The sequence below is a fragment of the Leptonychotes weddellii genome, chromosome X (genome assembly GCF_054177405.1).
Source record: "Leptonychotes weddellii isolate Sample4059 chromosome X, ASM5417740v2, whole genome shotgun sequence".
Lineage (NCBI taxonomy): Eukaryota > Metazoa > Chordata > Mammalia > Carnivora > Phocidae > Leptonychotes > Leptonychotes weddellii.
This window is the reverse complement of record NC_138385.1, coordinates 36,962,205-36,970,581: the sequence shown is the minus strand read 5'-3', so window position 1 is coordinate 36,970,581 and position 8,377 is coordinate 36,962,205.

The window sequence follows — 8,377 nt, the reverse complement described above, 5'->3', positions numbered from 1 at the left end:
TGTCCAGAGGAGAATAGATGAATGAGAGAACAAAATGCTAACAGGGTAACAATGACCCCAGAAAAATATACACTAAAGAAATCAGAAGAGACCTGAAACCAGGGAAAAAGAAAGGGAAAGAAAGAAAAAAGAAAAAAAAGAAAAAGATAAACAAACAAACAAAACAGAATATGATCAAATATGATCTGGCTGGAGCATAGATCAGTGCCACACACTAGATTTTGGGCATATTTTGGTCTGTTAGAAGAAAGTGCCTCCCAAAATTTTAAAGAAAGAAAAGCTTATATATGTACAAAAATAAGGGTAAATACGATGAAGGGATAGAATATGACTGTAAAGATGAAAATTATAAAAGATTTTATAAAAGGAATTGATAAGAAGTTGGTTGAAAAAAGAAAGAAGAGGATTTAAAAAAGAAAAAAGGGAGAGAATGTGATCAGGCAGGAGACTAGAACAAAGCCATACACTAGAGATTTAGGGTATATTTTGATCTGTTAGAAGAAATTGTATCCCCAAATTTTAAAGAGAGAAAAACTTATATATATATATATATATAATATATATATACACACACACACCAAAAATAAGGTTAACTACTATGAAGGGATAGCATATGACTCTAAAAATGAAAAATAAAAAAGATTTTTTTAAAAAAGGGATTGATAAGATTTTGGTTGAAAAAGGGAAAAAGAAAAACTAAAAAAAAAAAAGAAAAAAAAAGAAAATTAAAAAAATTAACTTTGAAAGACTAAAGAATTATGGGGAAAAAGCCATGAATTCTACGTGCAGTATTCCCCTAGTGCTGTAGTTCTGCCATTCTCATTGATCGGTAAACTTGGTCTTGGCCGCCAGTTCTCGCTGATCTTCTGGGGGAGGGGCCCATTGTCATGGTTCCCAAATGTCTTTGCCGGAGGCGGAATTGCCCCACCCTTGCCGGGGCCGGGCTAAATCATCTGCTCAGGTTTGCTCTCCAGAGCTTTTGTTCCCTGCAAGCTTTCTGTTTGGCTTTGGAGGACGAGAGTGAAGATGGTGGCCTCCCAATCTCTGCCCTGGAGGAACCGAGAACTCAGAGCCCCACTCCTCAGTGCGCCCCCAGAGAAAAGCAGTCACTTCTGTCTCCCCGGTCTCTGGCTGCACTCCGTGCTCACCCGCCCTGTGACCGAGCGTTTCTATCTCTGGCACCCGACTCGGTGTGGAGTCTCCAAACCTAGCAGATCCCTGCGGTGCGCTCCCGCGCTGCTCCTCCCGGGGGAGGAAGGTGAGTCTCCCAGGATCTGCCGCTTGTTGGGTCCCTGCTGGAGGAGCAGTGGTCTGATGTGCCGTGGATCACGGTTTATGGCAACCCTGAGCTGAGAGCCCGTGCCTTGGCTCCGTCTCCGCAGCCGGCTTCCCCGCTCCGATACCTGGGAGCTCTGCCGCACTCAGGCACCCCCAGTTTTTCTGTGACCCCGAGAGTCCTGAGACCACACTGTCCCGCGAGGGTTCCACCCCCGCTTAGCCACTGGAGCGACATCCCTCAGCGGAGCCGACTTCTAAAAGTTCTGATTTTGTGCTCCGCGGCTCTATCACTTGCCGGTAGCGCCTGACAGAGGCCCCTCCCCTGCCATCTATCCTCCCGAATATTGCCTCTGATTCACTTCTCCGCACGTCCTACCTTCCAGAAAGTGGTCGCTTTTCTGTTCAGAGAGTTGCTGCTATTCTTTTCTGTGATCTCCTGTTGAGTTCGTAGGTGTTCAGAATGGTTTGATCCCTATCTAGCTGAATTCCTGAGACCAGACAAAATCCAGGTCTCCTACTCCTCCGCCATCTTGCTCCTCCCCGTGGGAGAAGACTTTTGGTCTGTTTTGGATAGCCTGAGTTGTTCTTTTTTTAGATTTTATTTTTAAGTAATCTCTACACCCAGTGTGGGGCTCAAACTCACAACCCCAAGATCAAGAGTCACATGCTCCACCAACTGAACCAGCCAGATGCCTCTGGACAGCCTGAGTTCTATCTGCCTTTTAAACATCGAATGAGAGTTGAATGGAGTTTGCATTTTTACCGTTATTCATAGTAATCCTTTAGGTAAATGATGTGAAACATTCTTTTTATCTAGAAATTGACAGATTGTCTTCACAGAAATTACTGGACAGTTAGGTTTCAGAAATATACAGGATTGTTCTTTTAGTACACTTTTAATGAAATGTCAGTCAAAGGCTGTCCTTCAAACAGTTATAGTTGTAAGTTAATTCTTCTGGATAAAAAAAATACTTCATAAACTTGTGCTAATGGGTTGTGGCAATGGAGAATATCAGTAGGCTTATCTTCCTATATTGAAGGCTTAGACATGTTTTGTACTTTCTACCATAACTGCTGGGAGATAGAAGATTGTAGGTAGGGTGGGAGCAAGAAGCACAAGTGGTGTGCAGCCAGTTTTTACAAAAGCTCTGTGACTTTTTATTCCTAACAACTGGTATGGACACAAAAGGAACTGGCTAGTTGCAGCCATCTCCATACTCATTGCCTTTTCAGGTTTTGGGGTCTAGGTTAAGGGGAGAGTTTTAGTGTGAAAGTGGGATGTTGAAATGCAGGATTGACTTTATCAGAATCTTGAGGGAAGTGATGTTTATCTTTGGTGTTCTTTTCTCTTCTGCCTGACTATTCCAAATACCTGTACCTGGTACCTTTGTATTAGGTCCTGGTAGGGTCACAGACCCCACTTCAGGATCTTGCCTAGACTTGCACTCTGTAGTAGACATTGTTCCTTTGACCTTTCTCATTCCATGATAAAATTTCCTGTTCCTATATTTGATAAACTATGTTCTGTGCATATTTATAATTACTCATAGTTTAAAATGTGCTACAATTTCCAAGTAGCAGTTGCATTTTATGAAGGGTCTTGGAACAGTGCTTTAACCTAAGGAAGTTATTCTAGTGGTAGGGTCTGTAGGTACCATGGTAGTTGTGGCCCAGTGGTCTTTCCTAACAATTCTTAAAAATTATTGATAGCATACACATGTGAAAGACCTTCAGAAAATACTGAAGAAAATATATTTATTTATAAAGGCTGAGGAAATAGTGAGTAGAAGTAGATTTATAAGGCAGATTTCATTTTTAGAAGCTTTAGCAAAGGAGAGCAGATGAGTTATTTTTGAAGATAGTAATAGAAATGGGTGAGGAGATACTGCATATTTTAATTGAAATGACTTTGAGGGCAGGGACCATGCCATAAGTTTGTGTTTTCCATAGGGCCTGGTAGAATAATGTATGCATAGTGTATAGCAATAGTTTCAATGAATGTGCAAATCCATGCAGGAGAATTATTGATTTAAAAAACCCTTCTATATGTTTATTTCTACCTTGAAGAATCTCCTTAACCCAGATAGAATTTTTAAAGAATTTCCACAGATTTAATATATATGTAATCATTTAAAGAGGTTGGTTGAAATACCCAATGAATTGGGCAAAAATAAAAGCCTGTTTATTCCTCAATGAATTCCAGATTGAAGGAAGTTCTATGACACATAACAAGTAATGCTGACAAGGGAGTCTTTAGGTTATCAATTTATCTCTGTATGAGAATGTAAATTATTTTGTGTGTTTTGTTTGGCTTTTTAAATGTTGACAAGTTTCAGGTGTATGTTAATAGAAATGCTGTGTTCAGAGGTCCATTAGAATGACATCTGGGAAAGAAAACTGATGTTAAGAAATCAGTAGTAAGGGGCGCCTGGGTAGCTCAGTCGTTGGGTGTCTGCCTTCGGCTCAGGTCATGATCTCAGGGTCCTGGGATCGAGCTCCGCATCGGGCTCCCTGCTCCACTGGGAGCCTGCTTCTCTCTCTCCCACTCCCCCTGCTTGTGTTCCCTCTCTCACTGTGTCTCTCTTTGTCAAATAAATAAATAAAAATCTTAAAAAAAAAAAAAGAAAAAGAAATCAGTAGTAAGAGAGAGAATAAAAAAATGCAAACAAAACCCTTTTGGTGACATGCAGCACAAGATGGTTGGGAGCAAAGGAAGGAATGAGATGATAGAAATCCTCATTAAAATTAAAAGCCACAGAAAAGTGGAGAATAGCATAAAAGGCAATGCATCATAAATCATTATCTACAGGGCTAACTAAAAGACAAAAGAATTAGTGTTGCCAGTTCATGCTTTTTGTAGAAACCATAATTTGTTTCCAAGAGGTATTTTTGATACAAAACCTAACAATGGCAAACTGCCATAAAGTATGGACCTTGTTTTAAGGAGTATCTTGTATGTATAGCAACAGTACAGAACTAGAAGTTACAAAGCTCTCCAGAGTATTAGTAAATCAAGTTATATGCTGTAAAAATAGAATGATGAAAACATGTTCACTGTACCTATTCAAAAGTAGAAATAATATTAAAATTTTATTACAGAATTTCAGTTAACTTAGGTTTTGGATATGATATGCAAACCATGGAGCAGTTATTTATATTACTATCCAAGAAAAATTATTAAAGATGATTAGATACTTGGGATGTCCAGGTATTACCAATAAGCATGTATTTATTACCAATAAGTGTGTATTTATTGACCACTTGCTGTATGCATAATACTGTATTAAATACTATGGAGAAGATATAAAAATAAAGACAAACACTGAAGAAATATTTAAATGTGTGCTGGGTGTTATCATTGGGAGGTGCAGGTACAATAGAAAATTTAAAGTAAAGGATCTTGTCAGACCTGCAAATCAGAGGAAACACTCAGGAGGAATTACATATTTAAGTGAGACTTAGAAGATGAGAAAAGTTAGCCAGGTGAAGGAGTACTAGTATTCTGAAAGTTAGCAGGGAGCATGTGTGGGGTCCTGTATTTGAGAGAGAACATAACATATTCTAGGGGGCTTATGAAGATCAGTGAGACTGAAGCATAAGAAATATGCCTGGAGGTGAGACTGGAGAGTGGGGCAGGGGTCATATTGTGAGGGGCCTTACAGACCATAATAAAGGATTTTAATCTTTATTCTAAGGACAGTTAGGGATAGAGTAATTGGGTGATGGGCATTAAGTAGGGCACTTGATGTCATGAGCACTGGGTGTTATATGCAACTGATGAATCGCTAAATTCTACCCCTGAAACTGATAATACAGTATATGTTAACTAACTTAAATTTAAATAAAATAAAAAAATAGACAGTTGGAAGCTATGAAAGGTTTTAAGAACACAAAATGCATTAAAAGTGATGGGAAAAGAGATGGTGAGGTCAACTTGGAAAACAATAATAAGTAGCTGGTTACTTTTTGCTAGTCAATTTAGTGCCTGTTCTTGGCTATTGGGCTGTTTAATAGGCCTTGATATGGAATAATCTATTTGTATTCCATGAAACGTTTAAAACCAGCTCATAACTGTCAAACAAGTACCTCAAGAGATTCTGACTGGGTTGACTTCATGGTTCCATTTTAATATATCCAATTTTAATAAAGCAAATGTATTGGAAGAAGTTGCTAGTTATTTGGAGCAATCAAGGAGATGATCATTTGTTTTCTTTCCAAAAATGGAAGAAATACAGGAAGGAAGGGAACAGAAAGAAAAGGAAGAGATATATGACCTATTAGTGAGATGAACTATGAACACTACTCAGATTTGCCATATGTTGTCGATGAAGTGTGATTCAGGAGATTTCGATTTGGTTACATTATTTTTCACTTGACTTATTGTAACTTCCTTAGGGACTCACTTAAATTAGTCATGCCTTAGTTCTTCTGTTGTAAAGATCCTCTGACCTAGAACCAAACATTATGCAGTTTTAACTAATAAAATCATGTCATTTAGAGTATCTTGAGCTCTAGAGAGAGGTGTATCATGCAAAAAGTCTTGATTACAATTGCTTTTTTTTTTTTAAAGATTTTATTTATTTATTTGAGAGAGAGAGAATGAGAGAGAGCACATGAGAGGGGGGAGGGTCAGAGGGAGAAGCAGACTCCCTGCCGAGCAGGGAGCCGGATGCGGGACTCGATCCAGGGACTCCAGGATCATGACCTGAGCCGAAGGCAGTCGCTTAACCAACTGAGCCACCCAGGCGCCCTACAATTGCTATGTTATGCTTATGTGCACTTTAGTTCCTTACAAAAGAAACACATTTTGAAGAAACTCTTTAACAGGGACTTGGCAATGTAAGCAGGCTGCCTTGTAATATTTACACTTTTTTCATTGCAATATTGAGCATGTGTCCTTGATGGGTCTCTTATGGCAGGTGCATTGACTTTCTTCTTCCTCCTGGTGTTGCTGTAATATTTTTATAGGACAGCAGAGGGTACTGTGAATATATCCTGATGTAAGGTATGAACAGGAAGAAAGATGTTTGCTTCAGCTTTGATTCATACTTGAGGGCTGTCAGTCATGTAGCAAACCCTGTCCGCATTTCCTGTCTCTTTTCAAAACTACAATAACTAATGCCATTTTGCCCACTTAGGATGACTAACATGTGGTTTTTGTATATAGAGATGATACTAAGCCACCAGTAGTTGATGGGGCTCTGACTTTTTTTCACTAGCACATGGGTTGCATTTGGGCTTTTCACTCACTGTACTTCCCTAAGGACCAATGTAATGCCTCAAAGACAATGGTGAAGATGAGGATGTTGGTCCATGGCTATGCTACAGAGAAAGTTTCAGTGGCGTACATGGGATCTAAATGTAATTCTGACCTCAGTGTTATGCTCAAATTAGCTAAATAAGGTTGCTTGGGGAACCAATGGATCTCAAAGGGCAGACTTACTCATAAAAATGTGCCATGTCTATTTAGTCAATGGGCAAAAATATAGCTGAAGAATATGCAGATGTCTCCTGCTGAGATGAGAACATAAATTTTTTATGACCTGCTTTATGTATCTCTTTTTTTTTTAAGATTTTATTTATTTATTGACAGAGAGACGCAGTGAGAGAGGGAACACAAGCAGGGGGCAGTGGGAGAGGGAGAAGCAGGCCTCCTGCGGAGCAGGGAGCCTGATGCGGGGCTCGATCCCAGGACCCTGGGATCATGACCTGAGCCGAAGGCAGATGCTTCACGACTGAGCCACCCAGGCGCCCCCTGCTTTATGTATCTCTTAAGGAAATAAGATCCTGGAATTTTGTATTCAGTTTCCACCCACAGTCTCTGATTCTTTTCTTTAATGGTAGCCTTCTAAGTCAAAATTAATCATCAAATTGTTTGTCACAGTTCCAGTTTGATTGAGACTTTGTAAGCTTTTAAAAAATGTTTTATTTTTGTAAGGTCTAGAAACTTCCTTTACATTGCAATGTTGTTTGCATTTAGCCAGAGCCTACAATAATCTATTGATAGTATTTTACTTTTATATAGTAGGGAAGTATGCTATAATCTATTAGGAAGACTATTTCATACTTTTCTAGATTAAAGGCAATAGCAGTAGTGTGAGCTCTAGACATTTGGCATCATGGTCTGTCATCCAGCGCATTTGCCCAGGCTGCTTAGTAGAAGTCATCCCATTCTGAATATATGTTGGTTCCAGGAAATGCTTTGCTTGTGGAGTAGTCCAAAATACACTTTTAGGCTTATAAAACAGATTTAAGGGTAGTAGTCTGCTGGAGCCAACTTGTTTTGGCTAGTAAGGGTTGATTGTGTATTGTTGTGATGAGCACTGGGTGACATATGGAATTGTCAAATAGCCATAGTGTACACCTCAAACTTATATAACACTGTATGTTAACTACACTGGAATTAAAATTTTAAAAATAGAAAAAAGTTGATTGTGTACATTTCTTCTGAATGCTGTATTGAATGAAATAACATTGGTAGACTAAAATCAGCTATGGTGGGAGTATTTACACTACAAGAATAGGCAAAGGCTATCAATCAGAGCATCCCTTCCCCTTGGAGATCTGGTTGGTAAACGTTTACCAGCACACTACTGCGTGGGGGCCGTTATTCCATCCACTGAAGCATATCCCAGAGTAGACTTGACATATTTCATTCTAGTCCTGGGATTGAGACTGGCCCACACTTCCCAGGGTATTTTTGGCAGTCTTGAGGAATACGCCAGTTCAAATCCATACTTTTGAAACTGAGTGAGAAACCACTAAGTCATTTGAGGGATGAAGGGCTAGGATCGGTTGAATTACCATTCAGTTTATTGCATTCAGAGCCATGTTGTCTAACAGACTGATACCAGGTGCTAGCCATTTACTGTAAATAAGAAATGTGGAATCTTTTGTTGCTAGAACAATTTACCAAACAAGTACCTTCCTGTCCATTCATGGCAAAGGGATAAGAGGAACAAAAGAAGTCCTCAACTTGAGTATACTCTATAAGTGGTTCAGCTCCATGCCAGGCACTGATGTATTGCATGTGGGTACATCCCATCCCTGCAAATTCTCTTGGCTTAATGATTGTCAAAACACTGTGTAAATAGTCGGT